We start from the raw sequence: 19,293 nt of genomic DNA, 5'->3' as shown, positions 1-19,293 counted from the left end.
CAAAAAAAAGGCTAAATACTAAATATAGTTCTATCTTTGTACTAATTAGAACTTTCTATGTATATGGTGTACAATCTAACAAAATTATTATTATAATCAGTCTAGTAAGTATGCTTTCATCATGTGTTTAAAGTTGTTGGTGCCTTTAAAGGAGCTAATTTACTTCCTATCTAAAATGAAGAATTAGAAAAGGATCCCATCTGGTTTTATAGTTTAACAAAAGTCCATATACACAATGTCTTGATTGTTCTGTTTATTAAAATGGAAACTATCTTTAGTTACTTGCAGTATAGATATCTTAATATTCCCAGCAAAACTAAGTGATTTAATACTACAATGTTTTAGCAAAACCAAGTGATTTTAATATTATATACGTCATTTAAAATCCTTTGTATAACTAAAGTGGACCTTCCTTCCTACTCCTTACCCTTGAATGAACACTATCCTAAATTTAGGTGTATAAGAATTATGTAGGAGGACCAGCAGTCTCAACTAACCTGGACCCCCAAAATCTCTCAGACATTGGGCCACCAACCAAGCAGCATACACCAGCTGATATGAGGTCTCCAACACACACATATATACATATAGCAGTGGGTTGCCATGTTTGGACTCAGTCAGAGAAGATGCAGCTAACCCTCAGGGACTAGAGGCCCCAGGGAGTGGGGAGGTCTGGTGGGGTGGGAAGTGGGGGAGTGGGGACATCCTTATGGAGATGGGAGGAGAAGGTATGGGATGTGGAACAGTCAGAGGGTAGACTGGGAGGGAGATAAAATCTGGACTGTAAAAGATTAATTTTTTAAAATCTCTCTCAAATATGAAAAACTATACAAAACTTACACCAATCTTTTTTTTTTCTCTCTTTAACAAACTGTTTATTAGCTTTTTTGTCAGTATGGATATCCTTTACTATACTCTAGAATACTAAGCTTCAAGGAGGTGGCAAAGTGGTAATGGTGAACTTGGGGATCTGGTCTCCCAAAAGCACCTGACACTCTACTTCAGACTCTTGAATGGTTGCCAAGCGGATCACTCCTCCACTGGAGCCATCCCGTTCCATAGCCAAAGCAAGAGCATTGGCAATGAACTGCAGACATTCATCCTTGGTTATGCCTTCCTGATAGGTAGCATCAACATAGGTCATAGATATATGAGCTCCCGGAGCCTCCAATGGCAAAGGACTGTCTTGCCATCATACCCCACATGGGAAAAGAGTACACCTGCCCTCCTTCTTGAGGGTCCCAGCCTGCAATGATGATTCCTCCCATTAGATCTTCTCTGCACCAGTAACACATCTCCTTAAAGAGACTGTCAGCTGTGTGGACTAGTGGAGGCTCGTTCAGTTCAATACTGTGGAAACCAAGCTGGTAAGTGACAGCATCAGCTACTGCTTGGGTATCAGCTGCTGAGCCTGAGCGGCAGCAGAAAATGTGATCATAGCTAGGGGTCAGCTTGTCAGTCACTGGATTGGGGAGGTAGAACACCCAGTGGTTGTTCTAGAGTCTGCTCCTAGAACCACGCTCCCGTCAAATTGCACAGCCATGATCGTGTCCCTGTGGAGACTTCTCGGTTTTTCCCAGTCTGGAGTGAGAGCCTTTGGCCCAAAGGCTGGTGCAGAACCTGCTCCACAAACAGCTAAGGTGGCCGCCATCTTCCTCTTCTCTACACCAATCTTCCATTTTGTGAAATATCATAAATATCATACCACTTATCCATATACATGATATGAATTAGTAAATATTTTATGCAAAAAAATTCTCTAAAGAGTTTTTTTGGAAAATAAGCTATGAATGCAATCATGTTTCAAGTAGAACTATCAAAATGTCTGCTAATTAAAATGAACAGAATTGAATGTACAAGTTACTATAGCAATGTTAATTTGACACATAAGTATTTATGCCAAAGATGATAGTTCATCACTAGCCAAAAATCAAAACTATTATTATATTTCTGTGGAACAAAATATTCTCTTTTGTGCGATATAATCATAAATTATGTAACCACTATAGTACTGACATTATTTTATCTTTTTGAGAGATTACTAGTTTGTTTTCAACTTCAAATTTATTCTTTTTGTCTCAATCCACAGTAAATGTATTTCAATGCCTCTGTTCATCTCTTACTGCTGGGATTACAGATGCACATCATCAATTCATGCTCTAATTGTGTTTTTAAAATAAAATGTTCAAGTGTTATGTTTTAGAAAATTACTCTCTCTCTGTCTCTGTCTCTCTCTCTCTCTCTCCAACCCTCACTCTTTCTCTATAAGACTACGTGTAGAAATGCATACATGTGTGCCATGTGGGGCTTGTCTTTCCTGATTCTCATTTTCCAATGCTTTCTCTCAGCTCCTTATTCTCCAATATCACAATCTTCACTAATCCTTTGTTACTACAACACATCCTTGCTTATTACCTTTTAAAAACTATCATTATTAATTAAACCATAGGGCTTAAGGAAGGCAAGGATACAAAAGGCATTGTACCAAGTGTCTGCTCCAAATATAAGGGTGAGGTGAGCATAAATGAAAATGCAAGTGAGTCTAAAATACAAATTGGGGTGGATGGCTGTTTATACATGGACAACCATATAGAATATAAAACAGGCCAAGCTAAGCATGGTGATGTAGACCTATAATCTTACCACTCAAAGATTTTTGAGGTCAGAAGAGGTTGTTTCCCTCCAAAACACAAAACAAAACAAACCACTTCCAAACCAAAGCAGAACAGCACAACTCAAACTCTATAGGGATAAGCAGTCAAGATTCAAAAGTATCTATGGGGAAATTTGAAAAAGGAAAAAAGTCATCATTCTTATTCACTATTCCTTCCACGATATCAAAAAGAAGGCTAAGGGCCAGAGAGATGACTCAGCAAATAAAGGCATTTGCACATAAACCAGATGTCCTGAGTTCAATTCCTAGTACCTACATGCTGGAAGGAGGAAACTAGCACCTGAAAAATGAAAGATGTCCTCTGGCCAAAACACACGCACATACACTTAAAAAACAAGCTAAACTGGGCTGATAGTACTTAGCACTTGTGAGGTTAAATTAAGAGGAGGATTAGCCTGGGCTACTTATGACCTACACTAACACACACACACAACACATTTTCTCTCTCTCTCTCTCTCTCTCTCTCTCTCTCTCTCTCTCTCTCACACACACACACACACACACACACACACACACACACACACACACACACGGGGGGGGGTGGCCTGGGAAAGTGATGTAGTAGAGAATATGATCACACTAAAGAATTTTTTGAGTCTTCTAGCCATCACTTCCAAGGAACCCAATTCCTAGAGAGATTCATCTTTCCTCATACAAAAGCAACCCTATACATTTGAATGAGTCATAATAATCAGTTTAATATAACAGTCCCCTTCATAAGCAAGCAAGTTTTTCAACATCCTCTTTGGACTTCTTCCTAATCAGAATCTTGCTTGCTCTCTAAATTTTTTCTATAAGACTGGCAAAAACATTATTTCACTGGGCTGGTGACATTGCTTAATTAGGTAAAAGCACTACATAATTGATAACATGTTATCCCAGGACCCAAATGATAGAGAAAACTGGCTTAGACAAGTTTTCCACTCACCTCCTATACAGATATCCAAGCTCCAACAACAACGAAAGTACTAATTTTTTAAAGTAATGTTTAAAAAAATAAGCAAAGCTCTCTTTAACATCTTTTGACAAAATCACCTCACCTGTCCTCTAGGGTTCATTATTCATGATGACACAATTATTGTATTCTTGGTTATCTCTCAAAGTATAAACACTCAAGACAAAAGTCAAAGTAAGTGAGGCTAATGACTGAGGAAGATGGGAGTACTAATCATTCAGTATTTGGTTTCAGTGCATTTTCATTTCTTATTAGGTCAATTTTTTCACTGTACCAACACATCAGTATTTCATCTTCAATCTCTTTAATTCTTAAAACAATACTGGGGATGTTACGTTAGGAAAACAGAGTTCAAGGCTAGACTGATAAAATAGCAAGACCTTATCTAAAATAAAAACAAAAATATAAAAAGCTAACCAAGAGAAAAGAAGCAAAGAGAGATGGGACTGTGGATATGTTACCCAGACTAGTCTGGAACTCAATTGATTCTCATGTCTCAGCCACCCAAGTAGCCAGACTACAGGTGTATGTAACTGCACCTAATTTAAAATAAACTTTATTATTAGACTTGGTGGCTCATACTTTGTAATACCAGGACTTGGAAGACTAAAGAAGAAAGATCATGAGTTTGAAACTAGCTTGTATTACAGACATACAAGTTCCAAGGTAGTATGAGTTACATATAATCTAAACACACAAAAACCAAAACAAACTAGAATCCCAGTTTACTGTCACTTTTACCTAGAGTATCAGAGATTTCATTTTGCCAACAATTTTGACTGCTGCCATTAATTTTGCAAATAATTTATGACAATGGATAATGAAGTTAGTTTAAGCTGCAATTTGTTGAAATCCCATATATCCTATGTTTCTGTGAACAAGCTAAGCTCACTTACATTTGTTAACTCAGTGATAATAATATAATATAAATAATAAGAGTCTCTAGCTATGACTCTTATGAAATGAGCTTACCTGTATGTCTTGCATGTCCCTGGTTAAATTCTAAGGGTGTACTTTCTTCAGCTTTTCTTCAGTAAAAATGTACTTTTATCGTTCATTCTCATTCTGTAAGTTGTTTCTCTATTCCTTTACCACATAGGCAATGGGAGTCTTTTGGAAAATAGCAGGCGGTTTTTCTTATAAAGAGCCTCCAACTCACCTCCCAGTTCCCAGAGAATCCTCATTCACCTTATCTTCCCTAATTCCTAACCCTGGCTCTATTTAGACTGCTTCTGTCCTCTTCCCTGGATTGCTCCTTGAGGCCCTTAAAAAGTATACTTACTACTGCCAACCTTGAGTCACCAGAAGGAAGGGCCTTCCTAGACAATTATTTTTCTGCAACAGATACCATAGAAGTTTTAAATGGCAAAAATAGGGTCCTGAAGGCTAACAAATAAGGCACATAGGGGTCTGAAAATCATTAAAAATAGAGATAGAATAAAAGAAGCCAAAGGACCACAGAAACAAACTAAAGTCTGAATGGCTAACTGCTACTGTTGAACTCTGCCACTCTGGGAATGCCCACTACAAAGAAATAATAGGAAGGTCCTAACCAGAGCTGTAACTCAGCCAAGCACCTGCAAATCCATATATATATATATATATGGATTTATGTGTATATAAATGAAAGGGACACTGGAAAACAAAACAACCCTTTGCAGAAAAGGGACCAACAATTCCCTGCCCTCTCTGCAAACAAGTGGGACACTGGAAAGAAATGTCTCTGGCTCTGAAACAAGCACAAATACAAATAAATAAATAAATAAATAAATCTTGGAAGCTAAGGGATTACAGATACTTATCCAGAAATCTAGCCTCCTGCCAGCAAAGGAAAATTTCAGAAAAATTAACAACTGCCTAAGGCCCTTATCGCTTGCTTTCCAGCTTTAAGCCTGGGAAGTTTCTAGGAATCTTACCAGAAACCGCATTTGCAGGGAAGGGATGTGTACTCAACTCTTTGTGTAACCCTAGTAGCTTCTGGTTTTACTTTATCAGATTATAGTTGGGCCCAAGGCATTTCCAGAGCCATCCTATAATCTGACATCCCAATGGAAAACAAACACCGCTAGGGTTTTCAAGCAACTTTCAAGCTACCAAACTGGTATACAGGGCTAATGCTGTGACAAATAATTGTAACTCTTTCTTGAGAAGCCCATATCTCTATTTTGGTATGTCTTACTTTCTATGACTCTCTCTTTGAGAAACTCACACAAATGCTCTCGGTGAAAAATCTTATTTTTCCGTCAACACTCATGAGTCCACCTTCATTAAAATATCTTTAGGGCCAGCAAGATGGGTAAGTGGTTAAGACATCTGCCATATAAGCCAGAGCTAAAACACACATAAAAGCAGAACCAACTCTACAAAGTTTGTTCTCTGACCTCTATATGCATACAGTGGCATATGGACATATGTGTGTGTGTTGGGGGGTGTTTCTTATTCAAGAAATAACAAGCAATTCTGAGAGAGGCTGGAGAAATAAAATCAAACAAGTTAAATATACTTGTGAGCTGACAGTTAACCTCAAATATGTCTTTAAGGAAAAGACCAAATAAGATCAACAGTGGTAGTACCTGCCTGTAACTCTAGAACTATGGGAGTCTGAGCTAGGATTAGAATTTGAGATCAACCTAGGTTACTAATGAAACACTGTCTCAAAAAACAGGGTGGAGGATAAGAGAGGGGAGAGTAAGAAAGGGGAGGAAGGGGACAAGGGGAAAACCAGCAAACCAGAATTGAAGAGAATGGCTCAGAAGGTAAGAATGATTATTACTCTCTTATAGGTCCCAAGTTTGGTTCCCAGCACTCACATAAGAAAAATTGCTTGTTAACTCCAATCCTATCAGCTACTCTAATTTTAGTGACAGATAGTTCAGTGTACCCAACTTCAGTTCATTATTCTAAAAAAAATTATTTTATTTAGAAAGTCCACAGGCCTCAACACTACAAAAGAAATACAAGTAACTAAGGAATGCCTAAAAGTAGGAGAAATGTTTGTCAGGAAAGAGCACACCAACTGGTTATCTAATACCAAATGGTCAGCCCTGAAAATACACATACAAGTAACATATAGACTGGGTAGGTTATATTTAGGAGTCCTTCTCTCTCTCTCCCTCCCCCCACCCATGTGTGTGCGAGTGTGCGCACACGCACATATACATACATAAATGCATTTAAATGAGAAAAAAGGCTATGAATTTGAAAGAGTAAGGAGGTATATGAGAAGATATATAATGTATATTATAATCTCAAAAATAAATAATTTTTCAAAAGGAAGAATATTTCATTATAAACAGTAATTTTAAAAGGTGGGAGCAGCAAGATAGCTCAGTGGATAAAAGTGTTTGCCATCCAAACCTGGTAACCTGATTCTTCAGACTCACACAGTGGAAAGAGAACTGACTACCCACAAGCTGTCCTCTGGCCTCCACATGTATTTCATGGGACATGAGTCCCCCAGCACACAGGTCTCCCTCTTCCCACTACAAAGTAAATAAATTCAACTGACAACATTTTTTAAAATTCAATGTTTTCATATTCTCTAGCTAGATATCTCTCATTCTTTTGAGGACCTCTTATTAGCCCCAGAAGAAAAGTTCCAGGCCAATTCACAATTGAAGCAGTGAAAATGTCTTTTATTAATTAAAACTGAATGTTTACAAACCCATAGCCCGTATCTCAAAATATATTTAGTCTTCAAGTCCTTTTAATTTCTATGGTATTCTATATTTGGCAATATCTTAAGTTTTCTAAATTAGGACCCGACATGATAATTCTACATATCAAAATATGACTGACATGTCTGGAATCCTTTGATTAAAAAATTTGGGTCAATATTAGAGTCCTCCCTCCTTATCACTGTGCCACACTGACTTACCAAAAACCTGAGCATCCATTCCATCCTTAAAAAATATGTACCACTAAGTTAGGTACTTACGTTAGGTAATATGATAAAAATTAATATCAGACAAGTAATAGAATGGCAGTGTGAAACTACTAAAGTATAAATTCCAATTACTACTTACAGAAAATTTTAGCAAATACATCAGCAATTTAAAATAAATCATAATTGAGTCTGGAATATTTTCTGATGGAGTAGATTGTATAATAGCAATTTTAAATGACAGAAATATCTGCATAGGTATTTTATTCATTCTATTTTACATGTGTTTGTGCCTGAGTGTATGTGCATACACATGTAGATAGTGCTCATGGAGGCGAGAAAAAGGTTGTTAGATCTCATAGAATTACAGATATTTGAGCTGCCGTGTGGGTGCTAGAAATCCAAAGGTTCTTCAAAAGAGCACCAAGTATTCTTAACTACAAAGAGACATGTCTACAGCTCCTAGGCCCCTGTTTTATTCTTCTTGATAGTATCAGAAGAGGCCTAGAGATTGGGTAAATAACCACACTAAGAGGCAAGATGATTCTTGCAACTTTAAAAAATTGCATACAAAGATACAATAGAAAAATAACTCCTGAATTTTTTTTTGTGGCCAAACCTATATTAAAATGCTAGAGTGGATTTCCGTATAAACTTCCAATGTACTATCCCTAAAATAAAACTGGGTCTGTGTATTCCATAGGAAAAAAGTTTACAATAGTTGAATTTTTCTCAAAAGGTAAAATATATGATAATCACAGGAATAAGGTACAATGTCCTTTATATCTCATGGAATCGTCTTAGAAATTATTTTGAAATTGTACCAGAGTCTATAATTTTTTTTAAATTCTCCATTAAAAATCATAAATATAGTCTGGTTTTGTTCTTCTGTCAGACCCTTCTTACTATGGCATATCTTTATTCATACTTCCTTTACTTGGAAGAGAAAACTATTTTAAAAGATACCACTTTCTCAAAATGGATGTATATTAATTTATGGGTTCTATTCACTAAGCACCCTCCACTTAAATCTCAAAATTTGGACCACAGATTTATAATAATCTAGGGCCTAAGTCATTTCTCTGTATTATGATAAACTTTTGAGTATTTATACATGAAAGTACTTTTAAAAGCAAATTTTCTGTAGGATTCTGTAATTCTTTTATTAGCAAGACAACAGATATGTTAGTTAAGAATTACATTTAATAAATATCTTTAAATATTAAATATATTTAATAAAATATTTTTATAATATTAAAGAAAGGTTCAGGAATCTGCAAAAGAGGGACAACAGCAGCAAAAGACTACTTGTACAGCAAACTAATATGTAGTTCAGATTTGGGAAGGCAGAAAGCCTGCAAAAATCCCAAGGAAATTGGATATGGTATGAAAGACATTAAAAGTGAGGGGGGGAAAATGAGGTAATTTAAACCAAAGAAATTAGAAAGTCTTGTGTGACGTTAGCACACCAGGCATTTTTGCTTTTTCTCTATCCTGGAATCCCTTTCTGTAGAATGGTATATTAAAAACTGCTTCGCATTCATTAGTCTCTTGAATTTGTTATTATACAGTGAAGCTCTTTCTCCCTACAGTGCTGGGAATTGAACTTGGGTCCTTTCAAGATCCGGCCTCCATATGTACACATGTATGCATGTGCAAATACAAATACAATGTGATTGAGAGAAAAATGAATATAAAAGGGAAATCAAAGCCAGGAATAGTGATATACATCTGTAACACCAGCACTTAGAAGGTTGACTCAAGGGCCATTGAGATGGCTAAGGCAGTAAAGAAGCTTGCCAACAAGGCTGACATGACAACCTGAGTTCAATCCTAGGAACACATAGTGAAAAGAGAAAAGTAACTCTCCCAAGTTTCCCTCTCCTCTCTATACAAGCACTGTGATATCCATAAGCTCACACATACACATGAGAAAATAGTGTGAGGGAATGGGAAAGGGGGGGGGGAGTGAGGGAGGGGAGAAAAGAGAGAAGGAGTCAGGGGTATCAAGAATTCAAGATACAAAAGTGAGTTCAAAACCAGTTTGGTCCACATGAGACCCTGTCCCAAAAATAAGAAAAGGAAAGAAGGTAACTAATAAAAGGAGGTACAAAGTCCAAAATGATTTTCAGAAATTTGTTCTTGTAAATCAGGCACTCAGGAATTTGATAGACTGGTACAAGAGAAAGAATCAAAACAGGGTGGCTGAGAAATGGAGTCAACAAGATGTTTTTGGCAGATGTTTTGAGGTTTGTCATGTCTGCACTGCAAATTTCGGGGTACTCAGGATATACAAGACCAAGTCTCCATACATCCATATACCTAAAGTCTTTTTAAAGATAAAAGATACTGTGCTGGAGAGATGGCTCAGTGGTTAAGAGCACTGACTGCTCTTCCAGAGGTCCTGAGTTCAAATCCCAGCAACCACATGGTGGCTCACAACCATCTGTAATGGGATCTGATGCCCTCTTTTGGTATATCTTAAGACAGCTACAGTGTACTCATAAATCAATCTCTGAACCATCTCTCTAGCCCTAAAGTGTCAACTTTAAAAAAAAATAAATAAATAAATAAAATTTTTTAAAAAAGATAAAAGATACCAAAACAATTCAATGTGAGAAAAAAAAAAAAACTTTAGACCCTTAGGTTACCTGTTTTATATTTAGGGGTGGGGATGTACAGGGGATGGTCAAGGCAGAGTACCACACTACCAAGAAATTGAAAACACAACTCAAAAAGGAAAAAAAAAGTTGACTATATCTCTGAAAAAAAGATTTTTATGATCTATATTGAAAACTTTTATAACTATAATAAAACCACAAATAATCCAAATTAAAATATGGGCAAAGGAACTGAAGAGATCTACAATGATCATTAGAAGATATTTGATGTTATTAACTATGAGACAAATACATAGCAAAATCACAATAAGGTACCACTTTGCAGCCATTTCATGATATAAAATAATCAAAAACTGGAAAAAGTATTTTCAATGACACTAAGTACCAGTTGGCTGAGTGTAAGAAGTTCTGAGATGCTATCTAATTCACATTGGGTGACTAGAGATAACAATATTGTATATTCATCTCAAAAAGCTGTAAGAAAGTATCTTAAAATTATGTTTGAAAAGATAAATATGCTTAGCCCCTTTAAAACATTCATAATGTATGTATACATTAAAACATTGTATAGTACTCTAATCAATATTTTTTCTATTTTTAGTTAGTTGAAGAAACAAAGTCAAGAGCTGAGACAATAAGAACCAACAAGTCTCCTCTTATAATTTTATACTTTGTATCTCATCCACCTTCAGTATGAAATACTAAAGATAGCTAAAATTTTGGTACCTTGATTACTCTAAAACCACAAGGGAACTTAGATTAACCTTATCAATCAATTCTTCAATTACCTGGTAAGAGTTATTTCGAGACCCTATGAAGTTTATTGTCTACATTTAGAGAACTGTGTTTCTGTGCTCTATTACTACATATTTTATTTCCTAGGTATATAGTCCATTTAAGATAAGAAATGAGGAAAAACATTATCAAGGATATCCAATTCCAAACTGTCTCTTTTTTTGTATGTGTACATACATGGATGTGGTTTATGAGGGTCTGTGTGAACATACATGTAGAAATACAATAGGCATTTTCTTCTATCACTCTCAACTCATTTTCTAAGAAAATCTCTTATGAAACCTGGAATTCACAGATTCAGCTAATATGTCTGGTCAGCAAGCCCTCAGGATTTTGTTTCCACCACCCAAGCACTAATAACAGACACAATGCTGCATCAGGCTTTTACATGAGTGCAGGAGATCCAAACTCAGGTCTTCATGATTGTATGACAAGCACTTACCAGACATCTACTCTGTACTTCCTAATTGTCTTTTAATGTTCATTATACCTGATAAGAATTCAATAAGCTTCAGAAAGCAAAGTGAGCCACAGAAAGTTCACATGGTTTTTCAAAATACAGTATGAGTCGACATGTGCAAGAATGTATGAAGAAACAGAAGCACAATACAATTTTGATTTTCTCTGGGCAAAAGAGGGCAGAGCATGAAGAAACTTTGTTGGGCTGGAGAGGTGGCTTAGAAACTTGGGAGTACTAAGAAATGTTCAACTCCTAGTCATCAAGGAAATACACATCAGCACTTGAGATCTCATCAGTCCAATCAAAAGAGCCAAGATCAATAAAACAAATGACATCTCAAGTTGATAAGGATGTAGGTTAAGGGAAACACTCATCCATTGCTGGTGGAACTGCAAACTTATAGGGCTACTATGGAAATCAATGTGGCAGTTTCTCAAGAAGCTGGGAATATTTACTTCAAGATACCACTGTTGAGCATATACCTAAAGAACTCTACACCCTACAAAAAAGATACCTTTTCAACCATATTCAGTGCTTCTCTATTCATAATAGCCAGAAAATGAAAACCTACGTATCTGTCAATAAAAGAATGGATAAAAATGTAGTACATTTAAACAATGAAATTTTTACAATAAATTTAAACAATAAGTAAAATTGGCAAGAAAATGGTTGGAGCTAGGGGGGAAGGAAAAACGTGAGGTAACCAAGACCCAAAAAGGAAAATATGATGTATATATTCACTTATATATGAATGTTAGTTACTAAGTCTTCCATAGCAATCCATATAGCTACAGAGGTTAGATATAAAGTAAGAGACTTGGGGAAGGGAGGGATCTCCTTAGGAAGGGGAAATAGAACAGATAGACAATGGTCAGGGGAAAAGAGATAATGGAAGAAATCAAAGAGAAGGAAAGGAGTAAAGGAAAGAATATGAAAACCCAATACAGTAGAAGCTTCTTAAAATATATACACATGAGATAAATTTAAATGGAAATCAGCAAATAATGAAGGGAGACAAAGCCTTTACTAGACTTACATCCCATGTCACTAAATGAAACATCATTGAGTTGTTAGCCAAAGGGACCCAACAGAAATCCCTCTTCTTTAACAACCCAAGCTATTGTCAAGGCTATTGGTTGATCTCCACCAATTGATAATAACACTATTGTTGAAAACACCTACACAACTCACAGAGCAGAGAAAAGTCAAGCTGGTGCCTACCTAGAGCTTTTTACCTAGTGTTCATGATGCTACAAGGTACTCTGTTCACTACCAGAGGAGAAAGGTAAACACCAACCCAGCTACAAGCTGTTCAATCTACAATGCTGACCTGCCTGCATGATACTCTGGTGCAATGATGACACAAAGTTTGTTAAGTAACCAACCAATTAGTATCTGATTGGATTTAAGGCCCAATCCAGGAGACAGAACCCAACCCTGACACGGCTCAGGTAGTCAAGAACTTAAGACTAGATAGGTACCTAGGGAAAAACCAAATACTACTGTTCTGCTAAAGGAGCATAGCAATAAAATGACTCCCATTAACATACATATTGTATCTGCTATACATAAATCAGTGTCTTTGTTCAGCTGTTGTCAGAAAAGCTTCCTTTTAGCTGCCCTTTTCTTGTCTATTAATTCTGCATACGTATGCACAACCCTCTCCCCCCATCTACCCATACACACTTAATTAGAACTAAAATCTTTAAAATAAAAATGGATAATCTAACTATCTAAGATATGTCAATGTTAGCAAAACCTTGCATAGCATCCATCCCCTAATTTGGAGCTCCAGTACTATATAAACCAGTGCATGCAGAAGTGGGGGGATAGGCGTGGAATTCAAGACTATTCTCTGCTCCAGACCTGCATGAGACCCTGTCTTAAAGAAAAAACAAGAAAAACAAACTTTACATGGACTTCAGCTATTACGTAAAACCATGAACATCTGTTCCTTCCAAAAAATGAAATCAATGGTTTGTGTTATAATTACATATGGCAGAAACTAAAATTTATATAGCCAATAATTTCCATTTTGTAGCAAATACTTATCAACAATGTTTAATTAATTTTTTAATTTTTCTTATTAAGAAAAGATTTAGCTTCAGGATAAGGCAAAAGAACCAAAAATATAATGGTTATTCCAGAGGCTAAGGCATAAGAATTACAAATTCAGGACTAGCTGGAAACTAATGAGACCCTGTCTCCAAAAAAAAAAAAAAAAAAAAAAAAAAAAGGGTGGGGTTGTAAACTGGTAAACCACTCTGGAAATCAATCTGGCGATTCCTCAGAAAATTGGACATAGTACTACCTGAAGACCCAGTTATTCCACTTCTGGGCATATGCCCCAGAGAAGCTCCAACATACAACAAAGACACATGCACCACAATGTTCATAGCAGCCCAATTTATAATAGCCAGAAGCTGGAAAGAACCCAGATGTCCTTCAGTAGATGAATGGATACAAAAACTGTGATATATTTACACAATGGAGTACTACTCAGCTATCAGAAACAATGACTTTATGAAATTCTTAAGAAAATGGATGCATCTAGAGAATATCATCCTGAGATAACCCAGTCACAAAAGAACAGACATAATATGCAGTCACTGATAATTGGATACTAACCCTAGAAAGCTCTTTACACCCCAGAAACAACTCACAGACTATATGAAGTTCAAGAAAAAAAAAAGAAAAAGAAAATGAAAAACCATTATGCTTAATCTTTACACACCAAGAAAACTTTGACTAATTCCAGGTTACATCTTGTGTTACATGTACTTTATGCTCATTGTAACTAGTAAGATCTTAATGCACACTATCAAACCTTTAAAAAAAAAAAACCAAGTACTGACAAAAATGTATTCATATACTTTTATGCAAAAATGCTTAAAACCTGTACATTTATCTTTGTTTTTTTAAAATAAAGTTCTTCAATTAAAAAAAGAAACTGATATACCTCAATAGTAAAGTATTTGCCTAGCATATGTAAGGCACTGGGCATTAAGTACAAAACAAAACAAACAAAACCAACCAATTTATACCCTAAATGTCTTTTAGAGTAATCTCTAATTAGTGCCCCTCATTTATTAATGAAACTTTAGACTTTTTGTACATGTACTTATTGTCAAAGTGTTACTTAGAATACTTCAAATACTTTTCAGTCATAAAAGTTTAAAATCTCAACTATAGCAAACCATACTATATTTTTTATATATATATATATATATATATATATATATATATATATATATATATACTTATATATATATATAATTAAATATCTGGAAAAGAGTCACAGAGCTAAGACTAACTCAAAGAATTAGAAGTATATTTAAGACAAAGGCCTAAAGTTGTCTGCATCCTTCTTCTATAGCTTACATATGAACCATGTCTCCCAAAATAAGTTAAAATAGGCTGTAGAAAACCATATTAGCATTTAAGTCTGAATTCTGAGTCTCTTATTTTGGGTTCTAAAAGCTAAAAACAAATTGCACCCTAGTACATGTGACCACTTTCCCAAGTACTAGTGTACCAGATTAATGACCATGCCAGCCACCCCATTAAAAGCTTTTTCTAGCTAGTTACTTGGTACTTAGCTTTTTTATGGCACTTTTCTTTTCACATTATGCTCAGTAGTGCATGCAGCACACTACATTTAGGAATGCAACACACTTGTTTAGGAATGCATAGCCATGATTATAATATAATTGAAAATCTCCTTTCTTATATTACCTAAATTTAGAAGCAAAGTATTACAAAATGGAATTGAATCGTTCTGCATTTGTTATCTGGATTATATATTACTATTAAAATAAATTAAGTTTTCACTGAAAAAAGTAACATCTTAGGACATGTAAAAGACCTTATTCCGGCCACCTAATAAATCTTTTGCTAATAACTGAATCAATAAAAATCACACAAAAATTAAAAGTTAAAATTGGATTTACTAGCAGATCATGGTGGCACACACCTATAATTCCTGCCACCTGGAGGCTCATGAGGCTGAGGCTAGCCTGGCCCTCACAAAGAGTTCAAGAACAGTGGTTACACAGTAAAATTCTGCCTATAAAAGGCAAATCAATACACAAAATTGAGTTAGAAAAAGATTTTCTATATAAAAAACAAAAACAAATACTGCAAGCATAGGGCAACTCGTAACTACTATACAACCAAAGATGTACTACTAGCCTCTTTTCCACTACTCATAATAAACTATGGTATTGCATGCAAAGAAATCACCCTCCAGAGCATTTTCAAATAGTTCTGTAGACAATATCTGTTCACTTTTAAGCAGTTCTATCAATGACTATCAACAAAATCACAAACATAAGAAAATATTCAGCAATGAGAATGAATACTGGCTCTTATAATGATGAGTCAAACTAGTAAAATATGGATAATTTGCAAAAAAAAATTAAAGCAAGAGAAAAAGATATCTAAGGCCTTTAAAAGAAGAAAAAATATCATATTTTTCAAACTTGCCATATGCAGTCAAAGAGACTTTAAACCTTATTATTAGTATTGTGTGTGCACACATTATGTGTATTTGAACACATGTACCATGATTTTCATGATGGGGCCAGAAGATAACTATGTGACCACCTTTATCAGTGATAGAACTCAGGTTGCCAGGCTGTGCAGTTAAGTGTCACTGAGCCATTTGCTGACTTAGGACTTTTTTTGTTGTTGTTGTAAATAGCATTTTACTTAATTTTATGTTTTTAGTGAGCATACAATGGGCTGCATTATGGCATTTTTATACGTATATGGCTTTGCTCCTATTTGCTGCTTGTTCCCCAACTCTCTACTCCAACCGCCCCTCAAATTGACAATTTGACCCTCCTTTTAAGACATTTTTTTAAGTTCACTACTTTTCATCTAAAGTTCAAATGCTGTTTATATAAAACTCACAATAACATACCTAAGAATTCTAAATGAGAACAGAAAATTCTCATATATATCAAATTAAAGGCTACAAAAGATTCACTCACACATTTTTCTGAAATATAATTAAGCTGAAGTTGTGGCACAAAACTATAATCCTAGCATTTGGGAGGTGAAGGAAGAGGGAAGAGCCATTCAAGGCTAACCTCTGCTAATGGAACATCATTATCTCAAAATTAAACAAAACACACACACACACACACACACACACACACACACACACACACACACACACACACACACAAAACTTCTCCAAAAAAAAGAAATTGATTCCTGGGCAGCAAGTCAGTGATAGAACACTTGCCCTGTGATCAATTTCCAACAACACACACACACACCAAACGTATGAGTCATATCACCTGAATCACTCTTAGCCATATTTAGCTCTCTCTCAAAATTCTTTTTCTTGCAACTTTATTTTTAAAAAAGATATACATGTACAGATTTTTAAAGGCATTTTGGCATAAAACCATATGAATATATCTCAAGATTCTTGATTCATGATTATTCTAAAGTAATACAAGAACTTAACTGATAAAAATCTAACTTCAAAAAAAATAAATAAAAGAAACCCAAATACCAACATAAACCAGGAACTGAACCTCTACCCTTGAGCTACAAAAGTAAAACTAGAATACTACATTTCATTCTGGAATGAGAATAACACAGGCACATAATTCTCAATAAACCACAGAACTGCAGTAATTAAGGGTCCAGGAGGTCATTTAGTCCAATCTTTTATCTTTGAAGTTCCTGAATACTTACCCTATATGACCAGGTCTTTGTAAACACTAATCAAACAATTATGACTCAGAGTTTAATTTCACATTCCTATGCACAGATCCTCTTTTTTTTTTTTAAACTAGCCACTTCCAATTCCTTGGAAAAAACATTCATTCAATGTGACTTATCTCCCCAAACTACAGTTCGGTTACAAATCCCATACAAACTAAGAGCACACTGAAACCTAATTTCAGCTTTGTATATTTAAAATATAGCAAGCACCATATTGAATACAGAAAAATCACTTCAATCTTTAGTCCATAAACAAATTTAACTATTAGTTTTAATGTATACTAACAAGGCAATTATAAAGTTAAGAGGATTCTCAACTTAGAGAATGGAAAGAGAGGTTTAAAAAAAAAAAAACTGTCTGGGCTCAACTCCTAGTCCTATTATTTGCTAGTTGTGGTCTTGGTAAATTCAATTTCTTTATCTCTAAAATGACACTGATTTCTTATGTCACAAGTATAAATGAGAATATGGGCTAGGAGATGGCTATGCGAACTTTAAAACCTAATTTTGGAATCCATTCAAAATAAAAAGGCAAATGTCCCATCACTCCTAGACCAAGATGGGAGGTACAAACAAAAGAAATCCCCAAAAACTCACGGCCCAGCTAGTCTGAAGTACAGTGGCAAACCAAAGAGATTCTGCCTAAAACAGCGGAAGGTAGGGAGAGAAACCACCCAGGTTATTGTTCTCTGACCACCATACCCACATTATGGCACATGCATACTATCATACATGAACACATGTACAGATGCATACCATATACAAAATAGCATCTAAATGAAAATGTGTAAACTCCAATTTTTATCCTTTTCTTAACACTTAAAAACCTTGTATGCACACTTGGGTTTAATAAAATTTCACATTAGATCCTACTCCAATGGTGAGACCTCCCAGTAACCCCATGATAGTGCTCAATCAGACTGGAATGACTTAGCCAGATAGGTAAGAGCTGAAGAGGCCTTTATCAGTTTTGTTTCTATTTCATAGGAGAATGCAGTAAGTACTGCATCTGACCTGAATGTTCTCTAATGGCCTATGGGAAATACAGCCAAACCTAGAAAGAAGGCAAGAAAGATTCAAGTAATGCAAACCCAAAAGGATAAAGGTCATGAAATTTACTCAAACCTATTCTCCTATAGAACACTAAAACCAGTTATAACAAAGTTAGCTATTCCACTACCTTAGTACAGAGACTATCAGAAGCATTAATAAAGATACTGAGGAAACTGAAGCCAGGCATTACACACCCATAATTCTAGCATCAAAGGCAAAGCAGAAAAATTATGAGTTCAAGGTCAGCTTGAATTACATAAGGAGCTACTGTTCTAAAAACAAGTATTAATGACAATCTTTCTATTTTGAAGGAAAAACTTTAGTTACATGAAGTTACTGGAAGTAAAGAACATCCTGTTTCCACAAAATAATCTCACGATGACTGTCAGAAATATTTCTCTCTTTAAACACTTTAAGCCTGATAGAAGTAATATTTTCTACACTAACCAATAATCTATAATATCTAAAAAATTCATGAGCACATAAAATTAATAAAACCAACCTTCTAGAATCTATATGTATATATTTGCCGAAATGGCCATTTAAATGGAGAAGTATAACATGTGACATTATAAATAATTGCTAAATGGAACAAGATTTAGAATTCCAATAAATTCAAGCTGATTTCTTCCAGAAAGTACTTTCTAGTAGAAAGAACAAAAACTAAGATAAAAGATCTCACTATGTTGCCCTGGCTAACCTGGAATTCAGAGATCCACCTGTCTCTGCCTCCCTAGTGTTGGGATTATAGCCAGCAAGCCCTGAGCATGTCAGCAAACTTAAACAAGTAGTTAAACCTGAATGCATTTCCTCATATATAAAAGTCCAAAAACTACACTATCTGCCCTGTAGTATAGCTGTGAAGTTACAAATAATTTACTCAGTAACGTTAGGCAAGCAAGCAACTGTCAGTAATTTTCAATACCTTTCTCCAGTAATTATAAAGAATTCACTTTGCAAGCACTCTTAAATATAAAGCCTAAAGTACTACAGATATATGTATAGGTCTAGACTTTTGTTTAAAAAAAAAAACCAACATACTAAAAACAATAATTCAAAATTTTCTGTATGACAGAATTTACTTAAAATCTTGCTGTCTTGGGTGGGTCA

General features: G+C 35.3%; 1 protein-coding gene and 1 pseudogene across 13 annotated transcripts in view; both read right to left on the bottom strand.

Moving 5' to 3' along the window:
* WNK1 (WNK lysine deficient protein kinase 1) overlaps nucleotides 1-19,293 on the bottom strand; it is a 111,897-nt gene that overhangs the window by 83,021 nt on the left and 9,583 nt on the right. The window lies entirely within an intron of this gene.
* Nucleotides 932-1,651, bottom strand: LOC308418636 (proteasome subunit beta type-6-like; annotated as a pseudogene). Its single transcript has one exon. The product of its transcript is annotated as a proteasome subunit beta type-6-like (transcript).

The sequence above is a fragment of the Micromys minutus genome, assembly GCF_963924665.1.
Source record: "Micromys minutus genome assembly, chromosome: 3".
Classification (NCBI taxonomy): Eukaryota; Metazoa; Chordata; class Mammalia; order Rodentia; family Muridae; genus Micromys; species Micromys minutus.
This window is presented reverse-complemented; position numbering and strand designations above follow the sequence as displayed.